This window comes from Phyllobates terribilis, unplaced genomic scaffold, assembly GCF_046119375.1.
Source record: "Phyllobates terribilis strain yellow unplaced genomic scaffold, ASM4611937v1 Scaffold_7__3_contigs__length_470593459, whole genome shotgun sequence".
NCBI classification, from domain to species: Eukaryota; Metazoa; Chordata; class Amphibia; order Anura; family Dendrobatidae; genus Phyllobates; species Phyllobates terribilis.
This window is the reverse complement of record NW_027362767.1, coordinates 353,372,783-353,389,797: the sequence shown is the minus strand read 5'-3', so window position 1 is coordinate 353,389,797 and position 17,015 is coordinate 353,372,783.

Sequence of the window (17,015 nt, the reverse complement as noted above, 5' to 3'; positions counted from 1 at the left end):
CGATACAGTGTTTCCAGCCGCCACTATTTTGCCTGGTGTGCCGTCCCTGCATTACACAAGCACGTGTTAAACTATCTGAAGGTCCACCTAACAACAGACACCTGGACAAGTTGTTGTGGACAGGGATGATGCATTTCTGTCACGGCACACTGGGTGAACCTGGTGGAGGGTGGGACACAGGCGCAAACGGGAACATCACACATCCTACCCACACCAAGAATAGTGGGCCCAACTTCTGTCAGGGTTTCCGCCTCTTCATATTCCACTTCCTCTCTCCCCTTCTCCTGCTCCTCATCCTCTGCTGAATTACCCTCCCCATCAATGCCAAGCTGGGACCTGTGCAGCAGCGCATTGGCAAAGCGGCAACACGCTCTGCTGAAGCTGATCTGTTTAGGTCAGAAAGCACACACTGCAGCAGAGCTATGGCAAGCTTTAAAACAACAGATCGATCAGTGGCTCTCCCCGCTGCACCTCCAACCCAGTCTGGTCGTCTGCGATAATAGGCGTAACCTGGTGGCGGCTTTAAAGGTCGACAAGCTGGTACACGTGCCATGCATGGCTCACGTGCTGAACCTAGTTGTTCAGAAATTTCTGAAAACTTACCGTGACTTGCCATACCTACTTGAGAAGGTGCGCCCTATTAGCGCACATTTCCGCCATTCCTCTACTGCTTTTGCTGTTCTTACAGTGCTGCAAAAGTGCTTGAATTTACCAAGTCACTGACTCATTTGCGACCTGCCCACGCGGTGGAACTCCATTTATCATATGTTGGCAAGGATTAGTGAACAACAGAGGGCAGTAGCTGAATACCAGCTTCAGCATGCCCGTCAGACGGAGAGTCAGCCACCACACATAACAACTGTCGAGTGGGTGTGGATCGCTGACATTTGTGAGGTTCTTGAGAAATTTGAGTACTGCACCAACCTCATGAGCGGTGATCAGACTATTATCAACGTAACCATCCCACTGCAGTGTCTCTTGAAACAATCACTGCATAATCTCAAAGAGGAAGCTTTAAGTCCCCAGCATGTTGGTATGGAGCCAGATTTCCCAATGGGTGTTACTACCCAGCCCAGCCAATATTCTGAGGCAACAATGGGTGATGAGGAGGAAGATGAGGAGGATGAGGAGGGAGAGGACTTGTTTTTCTGTGCTACGGAGGGGACTCGTAATGCTACAGAGGGGACACCCAACCCAAGCTTCATGTCTGTCCAGGCTGGATGGGCTGGAGAAGAGGATGAGGAGGTGGAGGCGGAGGCGAGTCAGCGTGAGGAGAGGATGGGTACTTTTTCTACCATTGGGGACACAGAGCATTTGCCTTTTTGCAGCTTGGCCCACATGGCACAGTTCATGTGTAAGTGTCTGTGGCAAGACCCTCGTGTGATACATATTTTATCCAACAACCTATACTGGTTGGCCACCTTTCTCGATCCACGGTACAAGGAGAAATGTCCTTCTCTTCTTTTGGAGTCACCAAAGAGTTTTACAATGGAATCGTTCAAGAGGGCCGTTGTAGATCAGTTGCTGAAAACATCACCCTCAAACAATGCTGGTGACAGAGGGACCGACTCTTTTCAACACCAAGGGATAATGGGGAGAGACACGAACACCAGCTCCAACAGAGGTGGGGGAAAATGTGCACAAATTGGGCAATTTTCAATAAACCAGCACAACAACAAGGACTATCTATGCCTGTAACAATGCCAAGGAGGGATAAGTTGCAGAACATGGTCAGGGGGTACTTAAGTGACCATACATGCGTCCTTTTTGACGCTTCAGTTCCCTTTACTTATTGGGTGTCTAAGCTGAAGACTTGGCCCGACCTCTCCTTATATGCCTTGGAGGTGCTGGCCTGCCCGGCTGCTAGTGTGGTGTCTGAACGTGTTTTCAGTTCTGCTGGGGCAATCATCACTGATAGGCGCACACGCCTCTCCACTCAGTACTCGCCCGAGTATACTCGCCGAAAGGGTTAACCGAACATACTCGCTCATCACTATTTGTAATCCCTCCAGATAACAGCAAGTCAACATAAATTCACCAAAAATGCAGATTCATGCTACTGTTGTTAACCCCTTCCCATAAAAACCCATTTCCTTCCTTCATCAACCATGATTCAGCCCATAGGGCTAATTTTATTAAACCCCATGCACATTGTGCAATGGACAAACTAGGACAGTATTCCTACTCCAGCCTAACTACTATTTGTGATTGGAGGCCCTTGGGATGGTGGCTACCTACGTCAACCATGACTCAGCCCATGGGCTAATTTTTACAAACCCTAAGCACATTGTGCATTGGACAAACTAGGACAGTATTCCTACTCCAGCCTAACTACTATTTGTGATTGGAGGCCCTTGGGATGTGGCTTCTTGCGTCAACCATGACTCAGCCCATAGAGCTAATTTTTACAAACCCTATGCACATTTTGTAGTGGACAAACCAGGACAGTATTCCTACTCCAGCCTAACTACTATTTGTGATTGGAGGCCCTTAGGATGGTGGCTACCTATGTCAACCATGACTCAGCCCATAGGGCTCATTTTTACAAACCCTATGCACATTGTGCAGTGGACAAATCTGGAATGTACAGTGGTCCTACCAAACTAATATTTGACATTGGAGGCCCTTGTCACAGGTTGTGCTACTTTGTGACTGAGATAAGGGATACATATTCAATAGAAATGTACTGTCAGTCACCCTATTTGGCAAAAAACATGCCTGGCTTGTGCCACATTGTGACTGAGATAGGGGATACATATTCAATAGAAATTTACACTGACTGTTGATGACCGACTGATGGCCCTCTGAAAGCTTGAATTGAAGGCCACAACTACTACAGTACTCCATCGTAGATAATGTTTGACAAGGGAGGCACTTGTCATGAAATCTCCCTGCAACTATGACACAGCCCACAGGAGTAATTTTTGGAAATGTGATGCACATTCTGCACTGGACCAAGTAGTACAGTATCAAGAAGTCTACTCTTCCTATATAATCTGGGGAATATTGACAATCAAAATCTCTGAGCCAATTGGAGAAGCTTCTCTAACCCATCCTGGAGGGGGGCACCATATATCCTTTGTCCTTTGACTTGCACAAGTGATATATTTACGTTCGTCATCCAGTTGACTAGTGCAGCTTTATTTTTCCGGTTCACAGAGTTCAGCCATACCAGAGGATCGCAGGCCACACTCACTGCTACCTTGTAGTTCTCCATGTCTCTCGGCATTTTTCTCTTTAGTTTCTGCCCTTAAATGAGTTAAATAATAGAGTGTGGGCATTACAATATGAATAAGTGAGGGCTCTCTCAAATGTATTGTACACAAGAGGGACCTCCAAAATTTGTAGAGGAGGGCACTTCAAAATGTATGTTACAGGGCCACACGAGGGCATTCACAAAACTCAGCTTTCCTGCCTACAGCAGGGCCTTTGAGCATTTGAATTTAGGGCCGCAGTATCACATGGTGGTGGAGGAGGTGGAGGAGGGTCAAGCCCAACACTACAATGGGCACATTTTAAACTGCTTTGGAATATGTATTCCACTATCTGAGTGTCAATGATGGAGGGACCGCCCAAATGTCTAAGTAACAGCTGTCTCTCCAAAATGCCTGTTACAGAGCTACCTGAGGCCTCTCAGGTCAAAGATCAACATACCTACTAGTACGATCTAGTTGTGCTTGTAAAGTGCTGGGGAATAGCGAACTAAAAATGATGTATGACAGAGGGACCTATAAAATGTATAAATCAGGGCCCTCCCAATTGTAAAAGGCAAAAAAAAGCCACAATAGTATGTGTGAACATAGGCTAAAAAGTCATATTTTTTTGGTTTCTATGGTTTATTTAGCCTTACATACAAGTGATTGTGCAGGAAAAACTGTTTCTTAACCTTTTTGGCCTGTTAAATGCAATTTAGGTTAGGTTTGGTAGTTGTTCTTGTGTGTCTGTAAAAGTGACATAATACTGCGACAAACTTATTCCCAGAAACCATATGTGAGTCACAAATGCATGCAGGCATATTCTCCAGGCTCTTCTCATTCTGTTTCATCACTTTCCCATCCATTTCAGCTTTTTCCTCAGGCCCCCGGGACCCCTTTGTAGGGTCCAGCAGGAAATTACTTGCATTTCCCATTGACTTACATTGTACTCACTATTCGTAACGAATACGCGATTATTACAAAGTACTCGTTACCAGTATAGCGATTATGAATATTATGGTACTCGCTCATCACTATCCACAGCTTGTGGGTGAGAGTTGTATTTCACCACAGCCATATTTTTTAGCTTCGTGAAAGGACTGACTTTTGGGAAGCCGTATCAACTCCAGCGGTCGTTTCTCCCAGGAAGTCCTCTAATACAGCTTGTCGCATAAGCAATGGCAGCCCATCCAACATCAGCTTGCACTTGTCGGTGGTGCTTCGACACACAAACATCTTTCTTTGCCCTTTAATTTCATGACTACAGAGTTGGGAAATGGCGTGATCTGCAATGCGGTTTGAGAAATAACATGCCATTAAGCACGTCCAATCGACATAAAAAAAAAACAGCTATAGAGTGTCTGGGAACCTTCCCACACACTTTTCTTAGCCTGGGCTGCTTCTCGGCAGGGTTGGACGGACCCACCAGTGAACCGGAGACTCCTCTGGTGGGCCCTGGCTTCTCCATCGGGAGAGTTAATAGTGCCCAGGTGAGGCCATGATGATGATAGAGGCCACCATCTGCTTAGTTTTATGTTACATGGAATGTAAGCGCAAGTATGCAGCCAAGGACCCACCCACCCACAGGCCGCAATAGTAAACTGCCAGATTTCTGGGCAGCTGATAGCACTTGAAATGTGGCCTTTTAGGCTCGTGGAGGAGGAAGCTTTTCACAACCTCATGCCTCGTGTCCATACTCGGTACCCAGCCGCCACTATTTCTCCCGGTGTTGTCTCCGCCTTCTACAAGCGTGGGTCCCTGAACATTACTGCTGGTACTTTTCTGTGGGAATCTGCTTGCCGCCTGGAATATTTCCAGTAAACTATGGTACGACGCCATGGTATTAGCACTGCCCCCAGTACCAGCAGCAAAGCCTTCCTCAATTTCCTTCTCAGGAATTTTATTTGGTAGACTGAGTGGCTGCCCAAATTCATTAGTTTCTCACAAAGGAGCTGAAGATAGAGTGGCAGTAGGTGCAAGTTTCTCCAGGACGTTAGATATCAGAGGGTGAACGGCAGCATATTTGATCAGTGGTTAGCACTGAAGCCTTGCAGCACTGGGATCCTGGGTTCAAATCTCAGTAAGGACAACATCTGCGCTAACTTTGCAGCAACTCTGGGGCTCTTGAGCGGGGGAGAAAGGTGAGCCCTCAGAATCAAATCCTCTGGTGGGCCCAATGTTTTTCAATCTGAAACAGCTTCTCAGTGGGAGTTGTATTTCACCACAGCCATATTCTTTAGCTTTGTGAAAGGACTGGCATAGAGGGAAACCGTATCTACTCCGGCTGTCATTTCCCCGTCACCAGGTTACTCCCATTGTCACACACGAACATGCCTGGCTGTATGTTCAGCGGTGAGAGCCACAGATCAGGCTGCTGTGTTACAGCTTTCAACACTCTGCAGCGCTGGGCGGTTTGTCACCTAAGCATTAAGCATGTTATCTTCAGCACAGCCTGTTGCCGCTTGGCCAAGGCAGTGCTGCAGTGCTTTCAGCTTGTGACTGATGTGGTCATTTCGGAGATGGAGGAGGAGGTGCAGGAGCTGAACAATGTGATTACATTGAGGTTACATTGGCGAGTCTGGTTTTTATATTAAAGAAAGATCCTACTGTGTTTTTTTACGTTATCTTTTAAGACAAATGCATTCACTGGGAAATGTCATTTTAACATTTTACAACCTTATCTGGCCATGTGGTGTGTGACACATCATCAGACACATCCTGTTTCATTTATGATGGAGGGACTCTGAAAGTCCCGAAGCCTATTCTTATAGGGTCAATAGGTGGCCCTTGCTATTCTTAATGGGCCAGCAGCCGGCCCTCGCTCTTGTTAGAGAGCCATCAGCCGGCTATGCTTTGTTGTTCCCATTATTAACGAGTGGGTCTCCTATATTGTTATTGCATATGCAGTAACTGCAAGGCCTGCTAAAAATTTGGCCGCAGCCCAATACCCCTTTGAAGAGACACAGAGAAGGGTCTCAGTAAAAAAAATATTCCCTTTACAAAGAGGCGGGTCTCCTATAGTGGTAATGCCCATGCTGTGACTGCAAGAAGTGCCAAAATTTGGGAAAAACCCCACTAACAATTTAAAGACACATAGAGCTGGGCCCCAGTAGTTAGTATGACATGTTCCCATTAGAAAGGAGAGAGTCTGTTATACAGCTATAGGGTATGCAGTGAGTCCAACGGCTGCAAAAATTTAGGAAAAACCTCACTAACAATTTAAAGACACATATAGCTGGGCTTCAGTAACGAGTACGACATGTTTCTATTAAAAATAACTGGGTCTTCTATACTGTTTGCCTATGGAGTGAATGCAATGGCTGCCAAAGATGTGTAGGAACTCCAGTGTCCCTTGCAAGAGATGTAGAGGTCGGAGGGCCTCCTGAAAAAAATGTTCCCATTATTAGGAAGTGGGTCTCCAATACTGTTTCCTATGCAGTGAATGCAATGGCTGGCAAAAATTTGGAGGAACTCCATTGCACCTTGCAAGAGATGTAGAGGTCGGAGGGCCTCCTGAAAACAATGTTCCCATTATTAGGAAGTGGTTCTCCCATACTGTTTGCCTATGCAGTGAATGCAACGGCTGCCAAAAATTTGAAGGAACACCAATGCCCCTTGCAAGAGACATAGATATGGTGATATGGTAGATATGGTGGTGATATGGAGGAGGATGTAGAGGATGAGGAGAAGGAGGAGGACAAGATAAAATAGACAAAATCAGGAAGTGTATACCCATGTCTGGGTGTGAAGACTGATAGCGGTGCATGGGAAAAGAGTTAGACTCCCAAAAAAGAGACATTGTATTTGAGTTTATGTTATTCTGCTATCATTCGGTGGTGTTGAGAAGTCTGGCCCAATCCAGCACTTGTTCATTTTTATAAGAGTCAGCCCAATAATTATAAGGCACAGAGGAATCACGGAGGACATTGGTATGGTCGGCAAGGTTCTCCCTCACCCTCCTCCAAAACTTTTCCCTCCTTGGGAGAGTACCCTGCGCCTCAGGGCCTCTGCGATGGGAGGGTCTTAGAAAACTGTCCCAGAACTTTGACAGTGTTCCCCTACCTCAGCTGGATTGCATTTGTGTCTCTATCGCCTGTGCTCCCATGTTGTCCAACGAACTGTGACCTCTGCCGCCAGCGTTTTCAGATGGGAATTTTTGAAATAATTCCTTAACAAGGGCCTTCTCGTTACTGCACCATTTTATTAGGCTTGTCCTGCAACGGAATAAGAGACAGAAAGTTCTCCTTTTAGCGTGGGTCTGGAAGTGTCACCAACCAGTAATGACTGTCACCCAAAATTTGGACAACTCGAGGGTCATGGGAAAGGTAGCATAACATAAACTCAGCCATGTGTGCCAGACTGCTAACAGGCAAGACTTCCGTGTCCTCATTAAGAGGACGACTCATCCTCCTCCTCTTCATCCTCCTCCTCTTCCTCCTCCCTGTCCTCAGGCCATCCATGCTGAACAGACGGTATGACAGTTGTGCAGACAGTACCGTCTATAGCGCAGGAAACTAGCTCCTGTTCTTCCTCCTCCTCCTCTTCCTCATTGTCACACAATCCACGTTGGGATGAGATGAGGCTGGGCTGTGTGTAATCACCCTGTATGGTTCCTTGCTCGATCTCATCGAGCTCCGCCTGCAATGCATCCTCTTTAATTGTGAGCAGAGAGCATTTCAGAAGACAAAAAAGCCGGATGGTGATGCTAATTATGGCGTCATCACCGCTCACCATCTTTGTGGAGTACTCAAAGTTTGGGAGCATGGTCCAGATGTCTGAAATTCATGTCCACTCCTGAGTTTATATATTATTATGTGTGGAGTCTGACCTGAATACCGATGGCCTTGTTGATGCTGGTAGTCAACAACTGCCATCTTATGCTCACAAATCCTTCCCAACATCTGCAATGTAGAGTTCCAGCACGTGGGGACCTCGCAGATCAGTCGGTGAGCTGGAAGCTGCAAACGCTGCTGAAGCACGGCAAGGGCGACGGAAGCTGTTGCTGACTTTCTAAAATGGTCACACAAGCGGCGTACTTTCACAAACAGATCTGGCATTTCTGGGTAGGTTTTGAGAAGCCGCTGAACCATGAGATTATGCACATAGGCCCATTCATGGTACGTGTGTGAGCTTGCCTCGCCTCAGAGCCGCCACCAGGTTCTGGCCATTGTCACACATGACCATGCCTGGCTGTAGGGTCAGCGGTGTCAGCCACAAATCTGCCTGCTCTTTCAGAGATGTCCACAACTCTTCAGAGGTGTGCAGTTTGTCACCTAAGCATATTAGCTTCAGCACAGCCTGTTGCCGCTTGGCATAGGCAATGCTGCAGTGCTTCCAGCTTGCGACTTATGTGGTCATTTTGGAGATGGAGGCTGAAGAGGAGGAGGAGGATGAGGTGCAGGAGCTGTAGAATGTGAGGGCAATCCTCGGCGATGGGAGAACGCGTTTTGTCCCAAGGTCCGACTGGGTCCCAGCTTCCACTATGTTAACCCAGTGTGCCGTCAGGGAGAGGTACCGACAATGCCCACAAGCTCTTATCCACGTGTCCATGGTTAGGTGGACTTTCCCAGTAACTGCGTTGTTGAGGGCATGGCTAATGTTGTGGAACACTTGCTCGTGTAATGCGGGGAAGGCACACTGCGAGAAATAGTGGTGGCTGGGGACAGAGTACCGAGGGAAGGTTGCCGCCATCAGGTTGTGGAAAGCTTTCATCTCTACGAGCCTAAAAGGCAACATTTTGAGTGCAAGCATTCGCAAAATATGTGAATTTAGTAGTGTGGCCTGTGGGGCGTTGGCTGCGTATTTGCGCTGGCGTTCCAAAGACTGGGGTAGGGACAACTGAATGCTGCGCTGTGACAAGGACATGAATGTGCTTGCTGATGGTGCTAGTTAAAAGTGTGAAATGACACGTGCATGGCGGGAGGCATCTTGGCATGCACTATGGACAGGGGTTTGGCGTGCCCACACAAAAGCGGAAGAAGCAGTGGTTTCAGCCGTAGACACTGTTGCTGGACCCTGGGGTTCGGCCCACTTAGTCGGTTGCTTTGCTGCCATGTGCCTGATCATGCTGGTGGGGGTCAGGCTGTTAGTTTTGATACCCCTGCTGATACTGGCCTGGCAGGTGGTGCAAATGGCCTTTTTGGGGTTATCTGCAGTGTCTTTAAAAAACTACCAGACTCGGGAAGACCTAACAGTTGTACTGGCAACTTCCGTCATATTAGCGTTACAAGGAACGCTTTCCCCCCACCACACTGCTTCTTCCTGCCTGTTGTTGTGTTACTCCTCCCTTCCCCTGTGTGCTGCTGTCCTCCCTCTGTATGTCCCCCTACCAGGTTGGGTCAGTTACTATATCATCCACCATCTCGTCTTCCACTTCCGCACCCTGGTCCTCCTCCTGACTTTCTGGCAATTGTGTCTCATCATCATCATCCACCTCTTGCGACAGTAATTTCACTTTCCCACCTTTATCTTCATGTGACCGTGGCTGCTCCAATATTTGGGCATCGCTACACGCGTTCTATTCTTGACTCGCATGAAGCTTGCCGGGTGAGAGGCCCAAATCAACAAATGGAAAAGTGAACAGCTCTTCTGAGTATCCAAGTGTGGGATCAGCTGTCTCTGGGCACTCGGCATGATGGGAGGAAGGAGGTTCAGGGCGAGGAATATGTAGTCCAGACTCATGGCTAATGAGACTTGACCGAGTGGAAGACAGGGTGGTGGTGATGGCAAAGTGACTGGAAACATTATCTGCTATCCAGCCAAAAACCTTTTGACCCTGCTCTGGGTTCAATAGTGGTATAATGCGGTCCCCTAGTAATTGGGACAGGAAGGTCGAGTGACAAGATGTGGGAATTTGTTGTGGCACAATTTCAGCTTGCCCACTGCCACGTCCTCGGTCCCGGCCTCTGCATGCACCATCAGGTCCACTTCACCGTCCCTTGCCATGCACCTTGCCGATTTTAAATGGAGAACAGTATTTTCCACATTCACGAGAAATGGCTGATTTTGGAACGCAGTTATATGTGATACTTCTTATATGTCTTACAGAGAAGCACAGTTTTAAATAGTAGGCCTGTAATTTACTAATATTATTCTACACAGAGACCTAGTGTGAATAGCTTGACCGACACACTGCAACGAAATGGAATCCAGAAATGGCTGATTTTGGAACACTGTTATATATGATATGTCTGACAGAGAACCACGGTTTTAAATAGCAGGCCTGTAATTTACTAATACTATTGTTCACAGAGACCTAGTGTGAATAGCTTGACCGACACACTGCAACAGAATGGAAAAGGAGTCCAATATTTTCCATGTTCAGTCCAAATTTCTGGATTTTTATCACTGAAATATGGAACAGATCTGGCTGTATTCTACAGTGCTAACTAGCAAATGGAGCATACAAATGGTGTACTCTGGATTGCTTTTTAAGCAAATAACCAGGATTAAGATAAAAAAAAATTGCCCTGCACCCTGTTATCTGGGGCTATGTCTACAAATATCTGTAATTATTACAGAAGCAGCAGACAGGACGTTCAATGGACCCTCTTGCTCTATGTGCAGTGCAGTCTTCCACATACACTGCCTGCCTGCCTAACTCCTGCTTAACACTGATTATATGCAGCTGGATTAGTACTCAGAAGGACTGTTAATTCAGATGGATATATATATATATATATATATATATATGTTGTGAAATACCTAAACTAACTATAAACAAGCAAGTCTCTCCCTGACTCTGCAGAACCTCTCCCTACTCTGCCTGTTTCCGGGGTAGACTGTGACGAGCTTAGCGGCGCCAGGTCTTATATAGACCTGATGACGCTGTGCGGCCAGGCAATTACTGTAATGCCACAACCAACATGGCTACGGCATTACAGTGCGTGGCAGGCAATCCCTGCATGTTCATTGGCTCTCTAAAGAGCGCCAAACATGCAGGGCGGGGACCCGAGTTCCCGTCCGAGCAACCTGGAAATACTCGCCGAGCTTTTCGAGCACCGTGATGCTCGGGCGAGTACCGAGCAATGGCGAGCACGTTCGCTCATCACTATTAATAATATTATTATTAAGACTCAAACGCATTTCATTTTTATCTATGTCTCACACTAACAAGGGTTTCTCTTTTTACTATTTTAACTCAATACTAGTTTTAATTTGATTTTGCATGATTGTGTAAAAACATGATTGTGTACAGTCATGGCCAAAAGTATTGAGAATGAGACAAATAGTAATTTTTCCAAAGTTTACTGCTTCATTTTTGGTAATGGCAATTTGCATATACTCCTGAATGTCAAAGAGTGATCAGCTTAACAGCAATTACTGTACTTGCGAAGTCAATATTTGCCCAGAAAATGAACTTTAACTCCCAGAACACATTTCAACATCATTGCAGTCCTGCCTTAAAAGGAGCAGCTAACATCGTTTTAGTGATTGATCCATTAACACAGGTGTGGGTGTTGATGAGGACAGGGCTGGCGATCAATCAGTCATGATTAAGTAAGAATGACATCACTGGACACTTTAAAAGGAGGCTGGTTTTTGGTATCATTGTTTCTCTTCAGTTAACCATGGTTATCTCTAAAGAAACACGTGCAGCCATCATTGCACTGCACAAAAATGGCCTAACAGGGAATAGTATCGCAGCTACAAAGATTGCACCTCAGTCAAAAATCTATCGCATCATCAAGAACTTCAAGGAGAGAGCTTCCATTGTTGTCAAAAAGGCTCCAGGGCACCCAAGAAAGACCAGCAAGCGCCAGGACGTATCTTAAAACTGTTTCAGCTGCGGGATCGGACTACCAGCAGTGCCAAGCTTGCTCAGGAATGGCTGCAGGCTGGTGTGAGTGCTTCTGCACGCACTGTGAGGCGGAGACTCTTTGAGCAAGGGCTGGTTTCAAGGAGGGCAGCAAAGAAGCCACTTCTCTCCAGAAAAAACATCAGGGACCGACTGATATTCTGCAAAAGGTACAGGGAGTAGACTGCTGAGGACTGGGGCAAAGTCATTTTCTCTGATGAATCACCTTTTCGATTGTTTGGGACATCTGGAAAACAGTTATTCGGAGAAGTAGAGGTGAGCGCTACCACCAGTCTTGTCTCATGCCAACTGTAAAGCATCCTGAAACCATTCATGTGTGGGGTTGCTTCTCAGCCAAGGGAATCGGCTCACTCACAGTCTTGCCTAAAAACACAGCCATGAATAAAGAGTGGAACCAGAATGTCCTCCAAGAGCAACTTCTCCCAACCGTCCAAGAGCAGTTTGGCGCCCAACAATGCCTTTTCCAGCATGATGGAGCACCTCGCCATAAAGCAAAGGTGATAACTAAATGGCTCATGGAACAAAACATAGAGATTTTGGGTCCATGGCCTTGAAACTCCCCAGATCTTAATCCCATTGAGAACTTGTGGTCAATCATCAAGAGACGGGTGGACAAACAAAAACCAACAAATTCTGGCAAAATGCAAGCATTGATTATGCAAGAATGAACTGCTTTCAGTCAGGATTTGGTCCAAAAGTTGATTGAGAGCATGCCAGGGAGAATTACAGAGGTCTTGAAGAAGAAGGGGCAACACTGCAAATATTGACTTGCTGCATTAACTCATTCTAACTGTCAATATAACCTATTGGTACTCATAATATGATTGCAATTATATTTCTGTATGTGATATAAACATCAGACAAACACTAATAAAATCCAGAGGCCAGCAGATCATGTGAAAATATAATTTTGGTGTCATTCTCAAAACTTTTGGCCATGACTGTATACATTGTATAACAACCCTGGTAACTACAAGGTCACTAACATTTAGGTGTTATGTGGTGGTCACTCCACTAGAGGGAGCAGTACATCCTGTTTGCTTTAATATTATGTATGTAAAAGGTAAAACTGTTCTTCCTGCTCTATCATTTATTCATACTGATTACTGAACTTTGCAGAGCCTGAAAATAAGCAGTGAAAGCACAGGTCAGTGAGAAAATCGTCGACTGTTGATGTCCTTAACAGTGCTGTATATTTCATATCAAGATATAACAAGACATTTTTGATAAGATTATATGTCATGAATATCATAGTGCACAATTTATTTCAGAATACATAAAATTGTGACACAATATAATCAAAATTGGAAAAACTTTTTCTTATGTAAGTTATAGAAAAATAACTGAAAAAAAAAAAAATCTTATTAAAAAATCTGATGATAGATTCTCTTTAAACAGAATGTGTCATCAGTAAAGGATTGTTAATGTTCTCATCTGGTAAGGGGAATTATCTCAGTTGTAGTTCAGGGTGACCTGCATAGATCAAAGATACAGTGGACCTGGATTTGCCAGACCTCACATGGAACAGCAAGGACCGATGTTGCTGGATTTGTAGGATGACAAATCGATAAGCAAAGCAGGAAGCACTAGTGGCAGCAGAGCCAAATGTGTTGGCTGCACTGGAGCCGCAAAGTAATGTATTTGGCAGCACCAAGATATCTGAGATGAGTTGGTTATCAATAACTGGGCACAACATAATTGAGGATGTGACAACCTATAGATAGATTGCACAACAGCAAATTACAGCAGATCCAACAACTTTATTTTATAAAATTAACAAACAAATTCAGAAAAAACTGAATCACACAGGTGGTATTAAAGAGTGGGGCACTGAAAATGATGTAATTACATAATGGGTACATGGAGATATTTGTGAGTAATTTAGACAACATGATTTTATAATATAAAATACCCATAAAAATATGTTTGATAATCACAAGGCAGATTAAGGACAAACCAAATGGTACTAATTCAACCTTATTAATAAAGGCTTATCACCCCGGTCTCAGGGGCCAGGAAAAATTATTATTATTTTTTTTATCTAAATCCTGTATTTATTTTTTTTCCACAGTCAGACTGTCCACATACGCATCTTATTAACCTTTAGGTATCCCCCCCCCCCTCCCCAAAAAAAAATTGAGTGTGTCTGTGACTGTTCCGACACCAATATATCTGTTTAAAAGAGTCTGGTGTAGGCCAGAGAAATAGAACTGTGGTTTTGCAGTTCCACTGGTCAAATCTCTGTATTATCCTGTTTTTGGCATTTTTACCGTAAAAAAAAACAGTAATAGTGTCTCCCTGATTGTTCAGACACAAATATATCTGTTTGAAAGATTCTGGTGTAGGCCAGAAAAATATAACTTTGGTTTTACAGTTCCACGAGTCAAATCTCTATATTATCCTTTTTTTTGCATTTTTTCCCATAAAAAAAAACTGTAATAGTGTCTAGTGTTGAGCCACCCCCGTAGTGTTCGAGCTCGGTTCGGTTCGTGGAACACCCGTATGTTCGCCGAACACCTTCGAACACTGTTAAAACCAATGGCAGGCAAACAAAAACACATAGAAGCACATAGAAAACACCTTCAAAAGTGTCCAAAAGCTGACAAACTGCTCAGAAGACACAACTAACACATGGAAAAGTGACAAGTACATATAGTCATGTGAAAAGAAAAGAGGTGGAGGAGTAAAAGGAGGGGGAGACACTGATATAGGCATGTCATGCCCTTCTAAAACCAAAAAAGTGCAAAGCCGACACGGCCAGTCCGTTCCTGCCCGTGCGACCTCCGTGTCGTCGGGTTTGTGCCAGAGCCGCGGTGGACCCTGACGGCCAGCCCCCCTCTCCCAATACTGGTGCCTGTCCGCTGGTGGGTCGAGCGAGCCCCCCTGCGGTGGAGACAGGTCTAATCTTTTTAATTTAAATTGTCTCTCTAATTTGAATGAGTCCACTTTAATAAATCCTTTTACAAGGATGTATTGAAGGGCAAGTCTCATGCCAGCAGCCGCGTCACTTCCTGGGCGGAGTTTGGTGGAGAGAGTCAGGTGTTGGAGAGAGGAGCTGAAGCTCCAAGACTTTGTTTGCCTACTGGGACCCCCACCCTTCTCGGACCTAGGAGAGGGAGGGTGGGTTGGGGACTTCAGTGGGGCCTGTCCCCATCTCCCACCCCTCGGTTGGTACCGGGGGTGGGAGCCCTGTCTGGACCTTTCTGAGAGCCCTGTCTGGACTTTTCTGGGAGCTTTGAGTCCCCCTTCATCCATTATGAAGGGGAGCACATTGAGGGCTAAAAAAGTCAAGGAGGCTAAGGCTAGGAAGGAGGAGGCCAAGAAGGAGGTGGCCAAAACAGAGAAGAAGGCGTGGAGGGGCAGCAGGGCACTGGCCGAAGCCGGGCCAGACGCAGTAACCATCTCTCCTCTCGGTGAGGGGCCTAGTTCTCGCGGGGGCTCGACTGTCCACAAGGACTGGGGCGTCCAGGCCGAGGGGGAGCCTGTTGACACCTATGGCTCCCGCCTGAGTGCATACCTCCGCGAGTACGGGGAGGCTGGTAAGACCTTGGGACGACTCCGGGAGGAGCTGCGGTGTGCCCGGCTAGGCGCAGATAGTGCATCGCGCGGCCAGAGGCCGGCCCTGTCTATCAAGATTAAGGAGCTGAAAAGTTCAGTAAAAAGTCTGGAAAAAAGGAAACAAGAAATCCTGAAAAATGACGGTCCCTTCTATGAGAAACTGGTAAGCGACGAGAGGTTCTGGAGCATGGCTGCCATCACAAAGAGGGTCGCCTGGCCCAGGCAGAGGAATCATCATCATCATCCTCATCATCATCATCAGAGGAGGAGCCAGAGGGCCTGCCTGTGGACTCGGTAAGTGATCACCGAGTCACGCATAGTGGGCTGCTGGAACCCCACCAGGTCGCGCTCCCGTCGGACACCAGTCTATCGGAGGACGAGGGGAGCGGCGACAGCAGTAGTAGCGAGGGGGGTTACCTCATGTGCCAGATCCGGCAGCTCGAGTCCCCGGGAGTGGATTACTCCCAGCTAAGATTTGGGGATGAGGACTGCCAGGATGAGGTAACCAGGAGGGGGGAAAGAAAGAAGAAAGGAAAAAAAAAGGTGGTGGAGGAGAAATACATCTATGTCCCCCTTCCTGGGACCCCTCTGTCCCACTGTGGGCCCGTTTCCCACCCCAGCCTGGGTTCTGATGTGGCCCCAGTGCAAGGGGAAGGGGAGAATAATGTAACCGCGGTACAGGCAGCCGCCCCTGCTGGTCATAGCAGGGGGGGTGGGCAAGGACCAAACATGGGCATGGTGCCAAACATGAGGATGGTGGGGGGTGGTGCCTCTGGGGTCCCCTGCGAGTATGTTATCTACTGGGTCTGCGGGGGCCCCAGGGCCTGCTAGGAAGGGCATAGGGGCAGCCGTGATTGCAGCGGCCACCCTCACCCTGCCCACACCCTCGGCGGGGGGCCGGTCTGCCGGGGTCCCCTGCGAGCCCGCTTCCACCTGGGGCTGCGGTGCTGCGGAATCTCCAAAGGGCGGGAGCAGGGCCATGACTGTAAAACTGCCGGCCGTATCCCGGACCGCACCACCGGCGGGGGGGCAGTGTCGCCGGGGTCCTCGCCATCATCTGGGGCCGCAAGGACCTCGGCGCCGGTAGAGAGTGAGGGCGGGAGGTGTAGCAGGGATACCGCGGCGGTGACGCAACCGGCCGCGTCCATGACCGCACCTCTGGCAGGGGGCGCGGTGTTGCTGGGGTCCCCCGCTGGCCTAATTCCACCCAAGGCTGCGGGGGCCCCAGTGCCGGTATCAGGGGAAAATGCAGGTAATGAAAGTGCAGGAAACATACATTTTAAAAAACAAAAAATGGCACAACATCTGAAGCCCCGCCCCCAACCACAGCAAGGGGGGCCGTACCGACGGGGTCCCCCGCTGGTAATATGTTATCTGGCACTGTGTCGCCTGGGCTGGCGGGGTCCTCGGCGGTGGCTGGTCCCTCAGGGAGTGACGCTCTGCAG